The sequence below is a fragment of the Nomascus leucogenys genome, chromosome 6, assembly GCF_006542625.1.
Source record: "Nomascus leucogenys isolate Asia chromosome 6, Asia_NLE_v1, whole genome shotgun sequence".
Classification (NCBI taxonomy): Eukaryota; Metazoa; Chordata; class Mammalia; order Primates; family Hylobatidae; genus Nomascus; species Nomascus leucogenys.
This window is the reverse complement of record NC_044386.1, coordinates 38,774,152-38,785,640: the sequence shown is the minus strand read 5'-3', so window position 1 is coordinate 38,785,640 and position 11,489 is coordinate 38,774,152.

Here is an 11,489-nt window from a genome sequence, read left to right as displayed (position 1 = left end):
TATATATTTTCTAGAAACAAATAGCATAGGAACAATGTAACTATTGGCAAATGTATTGGCATAAAAATTTTTTTTCTATTAAAAATATTTTAGAGAACAAAATCATGGGACTGCCCTTGATTAATTAGTCAAATAGACAACTTATTTTATCTCTCACTCTTGCATTGTCCTTAGTAAGATACAGAAAGGCAGTACGAAGAGGATAGAGTTTCGAAGATGACCTACAATGTACTTTTGTGTAAAACTGACAGAGCTACTCATGGCAAGGAGAAAACAAATAATATTCTGGCAAATTTCTATTTTTAATTAAAATTTACTATATCTTTGTGAAAAATAAGAACCCTGATAGTCCCCCTAAATGACTTTATCAGACTTACCTACTGATAGATTTGTATATCCCTTCTTAAATAAATACATCATGTTTTTCTATTTTTTACTGCAAAATACAGTTATATTTCAGAAGCAAAATTAGAAAAAGCTATTCAACCTCTTATTTCTATAATGAAAATGTTTCATAGTGATGTGGATGCATTTTAATATATTTAATACATCTGATGTGGTGTGGCAAGGCCCTCTCCAAAGATATCGCTCCTGAAGTCTATGAAAGGAGGTGCGATGTGAGAAGGCATCTTCTCCTTCACTGGTACCCACACCCTTCATTCCACAGCCCCCAGCGCTCTCCTTTTTCCCAGAGAGGAATCTCTCCCCTCTGGCCTTGTCTCCATCCTTCCATCCTACCAGGCCCCTCACCCTTGCAGAAGGCATTCATGTGATACTGTGTAGAGTTTGTGGGTTCCTAGCACTTTGAAGTGTAGTTCCACAAGATCTGGTTCTAATAAACCTCATCCGTGTAGCATTCTCCCTCTGGTGTCCTACCATGGCCCTCATGCTGCTTGTTTTGGTCAGGCAGTTCCCACCACCAGTTGTCTGGCACCGCCACCTTCATATCTCTTAGAGATTTTCTTTTTCTTTTTTTTTTTTTTCAACTTTGATTTGAAGTTCAGGGGTACATGTGCAGGATATGCAGGTCTGCTACATAAGTAAATGTGTGCCACGGTGGTTTACTGCACAGATCATCCTTTCACCCAGGTATTAAGCCCAGCATCCATGAGCTATTCTTCCTGATGCTCTCCCTTCCCCAACAGATGCCCAATGTGTGTTGTTCCCCCACTTGTGTGCATGTATTTTCATCAATCAGCTCCCACTGAAAAGTGAGAACAAGGCCTGGCACGGTGGCTCATGCCTGTAATCCCAGCACTTTGGGAGGCCGAGGCGGGCAGATCACGAGGTCAGGAGATCGAAACCATCCTGGCCAACATGGTGAAACTCCGTCTCTACTAAAATACAAAAAATAGCCGGACGTGGTGGTGTATGCCTGTAGTCCCAGCTACTCAGGAGGCTGAGGCAGGGGAATCACTTGAACCCAGGAGGCGGAGGTTACAGTGAGCCGAGATTGTACCACTGCACTCTAGCCTGGCAACAGAGCAAGACTCCATCTCAAACTAAAAAAATAATAATAAGTGAGAACATGTGGTGTTTGGTTTTCTGTTCCTGCCTTAGTTTGCTGAGGATAATGGCTTCCAACTACATCCATGAAGGACATGATCTAATTCTTTCTATGGCTACATAGTATTCCATGGTGGATATGTACCACATTTTCTTTAACCAGTCTATCATTAAAGAGCATGTAGGTTGATTCCACGACTTTGCTATTGTAAATAGTGCTACACTAATAACCCGTGCATGTATCTTGATAACAGAATTATTTATATTCCTTTGGGTATATACCCAGTAAGGGACTTGCTGGGTCAAATGCTATTTCTGTTTCTAGATCTTTGAGATATTGCTACACTGTCTTCTGCAATGGTTGAACATTACACTCTCACCAACAGTGTAAACGTGTTCCCTTTTCTCCACAACCTCGCCAGTATCTTTTGTTTTTTGACTTTTTAATAATAGCAATTCTGATTGGCATGAGATGGTATCTCATTGTGGTTTTGATTTGCATTTCTCTAATGATCAGTGATGCTGAGATTTTTTTCATGTTTGTTGGTCACTTGTATGTCTTCTTTTGAGAACTGTGTGTTCATATATTTTGCCCACTTTTTAATGGAGCGCTGCTTGTTTTTTTTTCTCATAAATTTGTTTAAGTTCCTTGTAGATTTTGGATATCAGACCTCTGTCAGATGGATAGATTGCAAAAATTTTCTCCCATTCTTTAGGTTGTCTGTGCACTCTGATGATTGTTTCTTTGGCTGTGCAGGAGCTCTTTAGTTTAATTCGATCCCATTTGACAATTTTCGTTTTTGTTGCAATTGCTTCTGACATCTTCATTTTGAAATATTTGCCCATGCCTATGTCCTGAATGGTATTGCCTAGATTTTCTCCTAGGGTTTTTATAGTTTTGGGTTTTACATTTAAGTCTTTAATCCATTGTGAGTTCATTTTGGTATATGATGTAAGGAAGGGGTCCAGTTTCAATTTCCTGCATATGGCTAGCCAGTTTTTCCAGCACCATTTATTAATTAGGGAATCCTTTCCCCATGCTTGTCTTTGTCAGGTTTGTCAAAGATCAGATGGCTGTATGCAATCAGTCATATTTCTGAGTTCTCTACTCTGTTCAATTGGTCTGTGTGTCTGTTCATGTACCAATGCTGTTTTGGTTACTGTAGTCTTGTAGTATAGTTTGAAGTCATGCTGTTTTGGTTACTGTAGCCCTTTAGTATAGTTAGAAGTCAGGTAATATGATGCCTCCATCTTTGTTCTTTTTGCTTAGGATTGACTTGGCATTTGGGCTCTTTTTTTGGTTCCATCTGAATTTTAAAATAGTTTTTTCTAATTCTGTTTCTAAGAGCATTAGAATTTCTAATGAAAATTCTAATTCATTTTACAATTCAGGAAACTTAGGCCCATGGAGAATGAGAAACTTGCCTAAGATCACCCAGTGATAAAGTTAAGATTTGAACTCCAACTACTTTGGTTTTAAAGTCTAACAGGGCCCTGAAACCCAAGCATAGAACAAAACTGAGATGTTTTCCTGATTTTCAGGTTTGTCCATTCTGTTTCTTACCAGAATTCCTGTGGGGGGGAATTGTTGGGTTAAATTTGTATACTCTATGAATAGAGTATATTCTACAAACTTCTTACACAAATGTGTAGAAAAAAAATACCTGCCAGGATGTGAAAATTAAAATATAGGAAATTTAATTTGTTGAGGCTGTAGCAAGAACCAGATCTCATATGTTATATAAACTTGCTTATTCCAAAAGTCAAGAAGCTCCATCACAAAAATAAAAACAGCAAAATTCATCATACTATATATTAAAATGAAATGATGATAATCATGGAGAATATGACACTACATAATTTTTCACAATATATAATTATGATCAATAATTAAATAAGTTTAGTACAGCCACCATGTACAGACATAATGCTAGGAAGTGTTTTAATAAATCAGCAAATCTGGGAGATTATAAGTTATTTGAGAAACAGTGTAAAAGCCACCAAGGGCTTTTACTTTCAGATAGAATGTAGAAGGTCACAAAAGATTGTTCCTGCAACTAGAAAACACAGGATAAACTGAAGTTTGCACTTTTCTTTAATCCATCAAAGGGTAGTAGGTAAACCATAGGATAGACTAAAAGTCATACTTTAAACCACCAAATAGCAGTAGATGCAAAGAGATCTAAATAAAACTAAATTCTAAGTAGAAAAACACTTTTCTTGGTGATCAAAGTTCTATACTGCTTTCCTGGGACAAATTGCCTGTTCTAGGCATTGATGGGTGGAATAGCACATCTTCGTGTCATTGCTGCGACTGGAAACCCTGCTGATGTCAGTGTCATATCCTCCGGGAATACTGGCCACCAGGCTGTGCTGAAGTTTACTGCTGCCATTGGAGCTACTCCTGTTGATGATCACTTCCTCTTGAAAACTTTATTAACCAGATCCAGGCAGCCTTACAGGATTTACACTGCTGGTGGTTACTGATTCCAGGGCTGACCACAAGCCTCTCACAGAGGCATGTTATGCTAACCTGTTTACCATTGCTCTAGGTCACACAGGTTTTCCTCCGTGCTATGTGGACATTGCCATCCCATGCAGCAATAGCTCACTCAGTGGGCCTGATGTGGTGGATGGTGGCCAAGAAGTTATGCACGTGCTTGGCGCCATCTCCTGTGAACACTCATGGGAGATTATGACTGATCTCTACTTCCACAAACATCCTGAAAAGATTGAAAAGAAAGAGCAGGTTGCTGCTGAAAAAGCTGTGACCAAGGAGGAATTTCAGGGTGAAAAGACTTCTTCAGCACCTGAGTTCACTGCTACTTAGTGTGAGGTTTCAGACTGGCCTGAAGGTGTGCAGGTTGCATGTGTGCTTTGTGCCTATTCAGCAGTTACCTACTGAACACTGGAACACTCAGCCTGCCACTGAAGGCTGGTTTGCCCTCCCACTGCTCAGGCCACTGAATGGGTAGTAAGAACCGCTAAATACTCTTAAATACTCTTAAAGCCGTTCTTCCACAGGCATTTAAGCAAAATGGAAATAAGGTTGATGAAAAAAATCATCAGTTTCTCCTTTTTACAGCATTTTTATTTTTATCATTATACTTTAAGTTCTGGGGTACATGTGCAGAACGTGCAGGTTTCTTACATAGGTATACACTTGCCATGGTGGTTTGCTGCACCCATCAACCACTCATCTACACTAGGTATTTCTCCTAATGCTATCCCTCCCTTAGCCCCCTACCCCCCAACAGGCCCTGGTGTGTGATGTTCCCCTCCCTGTGTCCATGTGCTCTCATTGCTCAACTCCCACTTATGAGTGAGAACATGTGGTGTTTGGTTTTCCATTCTTGTGTTAGTTTGCTGAGAATGATGGTTTCTAGCTTCATCTATGCCCCTGCAGAGGACATGAATTCTTCCTTTTTTATGGCTGCAGAGATTCCATGGTGTATATGTGGCACATTTTCTTTATCCATTCTATAATTGATGGGCATTTGGGTTGGCTCCAAGTATTTGCTATTGTGAACAGTGCTGCAATAAACATACGTGTACATGTGTCTTTATAGTAGAATGATTTATAATCCTTTGGGTATATACTCAGTGATAGGATTGCTGGGTCAAATGGTATTTCTAGTTCTAGATCCTTGAGAAATCGCCACACTGTCTTCCACAATGGTTGAACTAATTTACACTCCCACCAACAGTGTAAATGCATTCCTATTTCTCCACATCCTCTCTAGCATCTGTTGTTTCCTGACGTTGTAATGATTGCTGTTCTAATCTAATCTAATCTAATGAGATGGTATCTCATTGTGGTTTTAATTTGCATTTCTCTAATCATCAGTGATGATGAGCTTTTTTCATATGTTTGTTGGCTGCATAAATGTCTTCTTTTGAGAAGTGTCTGATCTTATCCTTTGCCCACTTTTTGATGGGGTTGTTTGTTTTTTTCTCACAAATTTGTTTAAGTTCTTTGTAGATTCTGGGTATTAGCACTTGTCAGCTTAATAGATTGCAAAATTTTTCTCCCATTCTGTAGGTGACCTGTTCACTCTGATGATAGTTTCTTTTCCTGTGCAGAAGCTCTTTAGTTTAACTAGATCCCATTTGTCTATTTTGGCTTTTGTTGCCATTGCTTTTGGTGTTTTCGTCATGAAGTCTTTACCCAAGCCTATGTCCTAAATGGTATTGCCTAGGTTTTCTTCTAGGGTTTTTATGGTTTTAGGTCTTACATTTAAGTCTTTAATCCATCTTGAGTTAATTTTTGTATAAGGTTTAAGGAAAGGATCCAGTTTAAGCTTTCTACATATGGCTAGCCAGTTTTCCCAACACCATTTATTAAATAGGGAATCGTTTCCCCATTGCTTGTTTTTGTCGGGTTTGTCAAAGATCAGATGGTTGTAGATATGTGGCATTATTTCTGAGGGCTCTGTTCTGTTCCATTGGTCTATATATCTGTTTTGGTACCAGTACCATGCTGTTTTGGTTACTGTAGCCTTGTAGTATAGTTTGAAGTCAGGTGGCATGATGCTTCCGGCTTTGTTCTTTTTGCTTGGGATTGTCTTAGCAATGTGGGCTCTTTTTTGGTTCCATATGAAATTTAAAGTAGTTTTTTCCAAATCTGTGAAGAAAGTCGATGGTAGCTTGATTGGGCTAGCATTGAATCTATAAATTACTTTGGGTAGTATGGCCATTTTCACGATTTGATTCTTCCTATCCTTGAGCATGGAATGTTTTTCCATTTGTTTGTGTCCTCTTTTATTTCCTTGAGCCGTGATTTGTAGTTTTCCTTGAAGAAATCCTTCACATTCCTTGTTAGTTGCATTCCTAGGTACTTTATTCTCTTTGTAGTAATTGTGAATGGGAGTTCACTCATGATTTGGCTCTCTGTCTATTATTAGTATATAGGAATGCTTGTGATTTTTGCACATTGATTTTGTATCCTGAGACTTTGCTGAAGTTGCTTATCAGCTTAAGGAGATTTTGGGCTGAGACGATGAGGTTTTCTAAATATACAATCATGTCATCTGAAAACAGAGACAATTTGACTTCCTCTTTCCTAATTGAATACCCTTTATTTATTTCTCTTGCCTGATTGCGCTGGCCAGAACTTCCATTACTATGTTGAATAGGAGTGGTGAGAGAGGGCATCCTTGTCTTGTGCCAGTTTTCAAAGGGAATGCTTCCAGTTTTTGCCCATTCGGTATGATATTGGCTGTGGGTTTGTCATAAATAGCTCTTATTATTTTGAGATACATTCCATCCATACCTAGTTTATTGAGAGTTTTTAGCATGAAGAGCTGTTGAATTTTGTCAAAGGCTTTTTCTGCCTTTATTGAGATAATCATGTGGTTTTTGTCATTGGTTCTGTTTATGTGATGAATTATGTTTATTGATTTGCCTATGTTGAACCAGCCTTGCATCCCCAGGATGAAGCCGACCTGAAGGTGGTGAATAAGCTTTTTGGAGGCATACAGAAACAGAGAGATTTTGTTACCACCAGAACTGCACTAAAAGGAATATAAATGAAGCATTCTTCTCACTGAAGGGAAATTATATCAGAAAAAAATTGTATCTACTTAGAAAATACAGAATGCTAAAAATGGCAAAAATATGAGTATATATGAAAGGCTGTCTCAATTTCTTTTAAAGATTATTGACTGATAAAAGCAAAATAATATATCATAGTGTTTATAATACATGAAGAATTAAACTGTATGGCAACAGTATCACCAAAGGGAGGAGAGGGGAAATTCTACTGCTGTAACGTTGATTCATTATATGTAAAGTAGTATAATATTAAAAGATAGACTATGATAAACAAAGGAAATATATTACATTTCCTGGATGCTGCACTGTTTAAGATAGTAGCCACTAGCGGCCGGGTGTGGTGGGTCACGCCCGTAATCCCAGCACTTTGGGAGGCCGAGATGGGCAGAACATGAGGTCAGGAGCTCAAGACCATCCTGGCTAACATGGTGAAACCCCGTCTCTACTAAAAATACAAAAAATTAGCCAGGCGTGGTGGCAGCCACCTGTAGTCCCAGCTACTTGGGAGGCTGAGGCAGGAGAATGGCGTGAACCTGGGAGGCAGAGCTTGCAGTGAGCCGAGTTTGCGCCACTGCACTCCAGCCTGGGCGATGAGCAAGACTCCATCTCAAAAAAAAAAAAAAAAAAAAAAGCCACTAGCCACATGTGGCTACCAATAAGGTCATTTAAAATTAAATAACATTTAAAATTTAGTTCCTCAGTTGCACTAGGTACTTTTAAAATCTTAATAGCTAGAGACTAATCAGATCAGATATTGCAGCTACAGAACTTTTTTATTGCTGTAGAGAGTTCTATTGAATAACACCAACTTAATTGAGTAGCTCGCCTCTCTCTGCCCCATCACCATTTTGGGTGAGTCAATACTTACGTTAGGGTACCTTGTGATATCTGATCCCTACTTCTTGAGCCACAAGGAAAGCACTGATCATATCGATGTCAGCCTCCCATGGTTACACTGTAGAAACTATCATCACTCAAAACTCTCATCCTCCAATACCTTAAACTATAAGCTTTCTCACTTTGACTACAACCTACATATGACTACCTCTCTCATTTTATCTTACAGAAGTGGCAGCTTAGTTACTATCCATGTTCTCCCAATTTTCTGCCTCCTCCCATTAATCCTTGAATGTACTTCTAGCCTATACTGGGCTGATATTTTCCCACTACTCCCCAGGCTTTCCCTCCTTGACAATCCTCTGGGCTCCTCTTGTGAAAGCTTAAGCCTGATTAACTTCCACAAAATACACTCTTGGCTTCCACTTCTGGACTCCTGAATATTAGTTGAGAAATTTCTAAGCCATGCTAACCTGCTAACAGCTATATTTGAATAGCTTCCTGCTATTCAAATTCAAATGGTTCTTCATTCCTACTTAACAATCCATTCATCTCCTTTGGATACTGGTATATTTCTCACAACAGCTGTTCTATGCCTCATTTTAATCCTTCCTCTGTCAGCCTAAACCCAATCCTGCCTCCTCATCTTTGACAGGTAGGTGATTTTATCTCTTAATTGATGAAGGTAGTTAAAAACATACATCGTGATCTTTTTTCATTTCCTTTGTACCTCAAATATTCCAGGTACTTTCATCTGCCCTAGTCTCATTTGTTATTGTCTCTAAGGAGGAAATATCCCTTGTCTTATACAATAAGATTTCAATTTTTTTCTAGGGCTCTTTATGTTCTGTTGGAATATATTATGTACCACCTATTTATTCAATACAATAATATTAGCTTAGGCAGTGAATCCCAGGTGTCCTGATGAAATCAGAGTATAAATGGTCCTTTATTTGGAAACTTGTGAGCAATGATGTCTATTAACTTTTGATTCCGAGTATTTAGGGATTGAAATTATGGGTGCATTGTGGCTATATTTGAAATCTTGAAGAAGCCATATGCTTTTGTACCATTGCATTTCAATGTTTGACAGTAAATGAAGAAAGCAGAAGAGACAGTGCAGGGTCTTCTATTGAACCTTCTGATCAAAACAAGTATTTTTGAATTTTAATGCTATGGATAGAAATTCTTGGTGGGGTGTTTGGGGGAAGGCTTGACTTCTTGTTTTTGTTTTTTTGGTAAAATAATGCTAGTCAAAAACTATGTGAAGTTATTTGTCATAATGGTAGTTGATCCAAGGGGAGTATTTTTAGATGTCACTTGGCATGTAAAAGTATTTTAGCTTGCTTACTTGCTTCTAATTGACTAGGAGTCTTGAAAAGTCATGAGATAGATCATTTCTGCAATGGAAAATTACTCAAGGCAAGTGCTTTTCAGCAAGCAGAGTGCCCTACTTTTTCTATTGACATATTTGAAGGATTTCTGCTGATGCATATTATTCGACCAGCTACAAAAGTTTTCATATGTTGATTCTCAACAGGCAAATGCATTTTTCAACTGTGATTTATGCCCTTTTATCTGGAGAACACAATAACAGGTGAATAGACATGACAGTGGCCACATTATAAACACAATTCTATAATCTGCTTTTTACTTAAAAATATATTGTGGGATCTGGCCAGCAGCCCGCAATGCAACGGGGCTCTCTCTTTGTTCCCAGGCAGATCGGCAGGTCGGGAAATAATAGACACACACAAGATAGTGAAAGCTGGGTCCAGGAGTGTCACCGCCTTTTGGTCCCACGGTGCCAACGATGCACTGGATATGCCAGCATTTATTATTAATTTTAGTCAGGGCAGGGGTAGGTTAGTGAGGGATTTAGGGTCATTTGATTATGACGTGAGATGGTCACATAGGGATGAAGTAATTCTTTAACATAACATCGGTATGCAGAAGTACAGTATACAGAGATAAGAATTTACAATATAGTGTGTGCATCAGTAATTTCTAACAGAGCCTTAAAACAGAAACACAATCTTTCCATAACCTATGATTAGCAAGATATTAATCAGCAGTAACAGTTGCAGCAAAAGCTGGTTACAAACAATCCATAGAAACAGGATGTGAAGCTAGACAACCGGTTAGACCAGAAATTCTCAGAAGGGAGTATGCCTTAACCTTAAGAGGCCTAGAAGAGCCATGGCAAGATGAGGGTGTTTATAGCCCTATCTTATCCATACAGACAGGCGTCCCCCACGCGTTCATTTATAGGCTCTCCACAAGAGTCGCATTCCATTCCCAGAGCTATGAACATTGGCTTTTCTGGGATAGGAATCTTGGTGAAGTGAAACCTCCCTGACTGCACGTCCATTCATAGGCTCTCTGCAGGGGGAAGCACATCACGTGCTGTTGTCTCATTCTGGCAGTCCAACCTGGCATTGTCTTTACCCAACCCTGCATGCAATTTTGTATTTACAACAATCAGGAGCATTTCATCTTTTATTCCATAGCAATAGTTTCAGGGGGTCTCCCTACAAAAATAGATTGTGAATATTTTATGTATTTAAGTATTTAAAAGCATTATTTTTAATGTCCACATTTAGCCATTTATTCATTATTCATTCTAAAAATATTTCCCAAGCATCTACTATGTTCCAACCACTGTTCTTAATGATATATACTAAGCAAGGAACAAAATAGAATAAACAGTCACTTTCATAAAGCTCATATAGTATTCCTTTACATAGTTGTATTGAAAGCTTCTTAATCAGATTGGTCTACTACACTTTTTTTTAAAAAATGTTGCTACCATAAATTAGAAATTGTGCTTCATTGACTATCTTTTTAGCTGTAGCTTTGTGCATGTTAATGACAGTTTCCTGAAGATAAGATCTTAGAAACAAAATTATTAGGCTAGAACATTTAATAGCTCTAAGGCTCTTGACACAAATTGTCAAGTCCTTCCTAGAAAGCTTAGATCTCCCCCAGACTCTCATCACTTCTGCTATCATTTTAAATGTTTCAAATAGAAACTTTGCTAATTGGAGTTAAGTCCCTTCCTTCTTTAGTTTCCTGTCAAGTGAAGTATCTACTTGGTTGTGGACTACATTTTAAGTTATCAAGTTATGTACCATTGCAAAACACTGCATGAGTACAGTCTTAACCTTAGCTAAAAGAGCAAATTGCTGAAGAAGCAATTTGTGCTAATGGCTCTAAATTGCTGTTATTTGTTTCAGTTATCCTGAAACTGCACAAGACCTGGCATATATATAGTGGGCATGCACTAAAAATTGAACTTTATTATTTTCACATTTCCTATGACTGCTAAATATGGAATATTTGGTAAAAAGAAAAGACTTCTAACATTTATGTAGTCTCATTCTTTTATCTGACTTACTTTAGGAATAATTTATGAGTAATGTTTGATATTGTAGTTCATCATGATGGTAAAGAATCATAATTTCACAAACACTACGTTTTCCTGTGTCACTAAAAATAACAAATGGGCTGAGAAAGTTTCTCTCTTCTATAGTGCTATCAGGCTAGAAATTTTAGGCCTTATCCTAGAGGTAATAGTGAACCATTGAACGTTT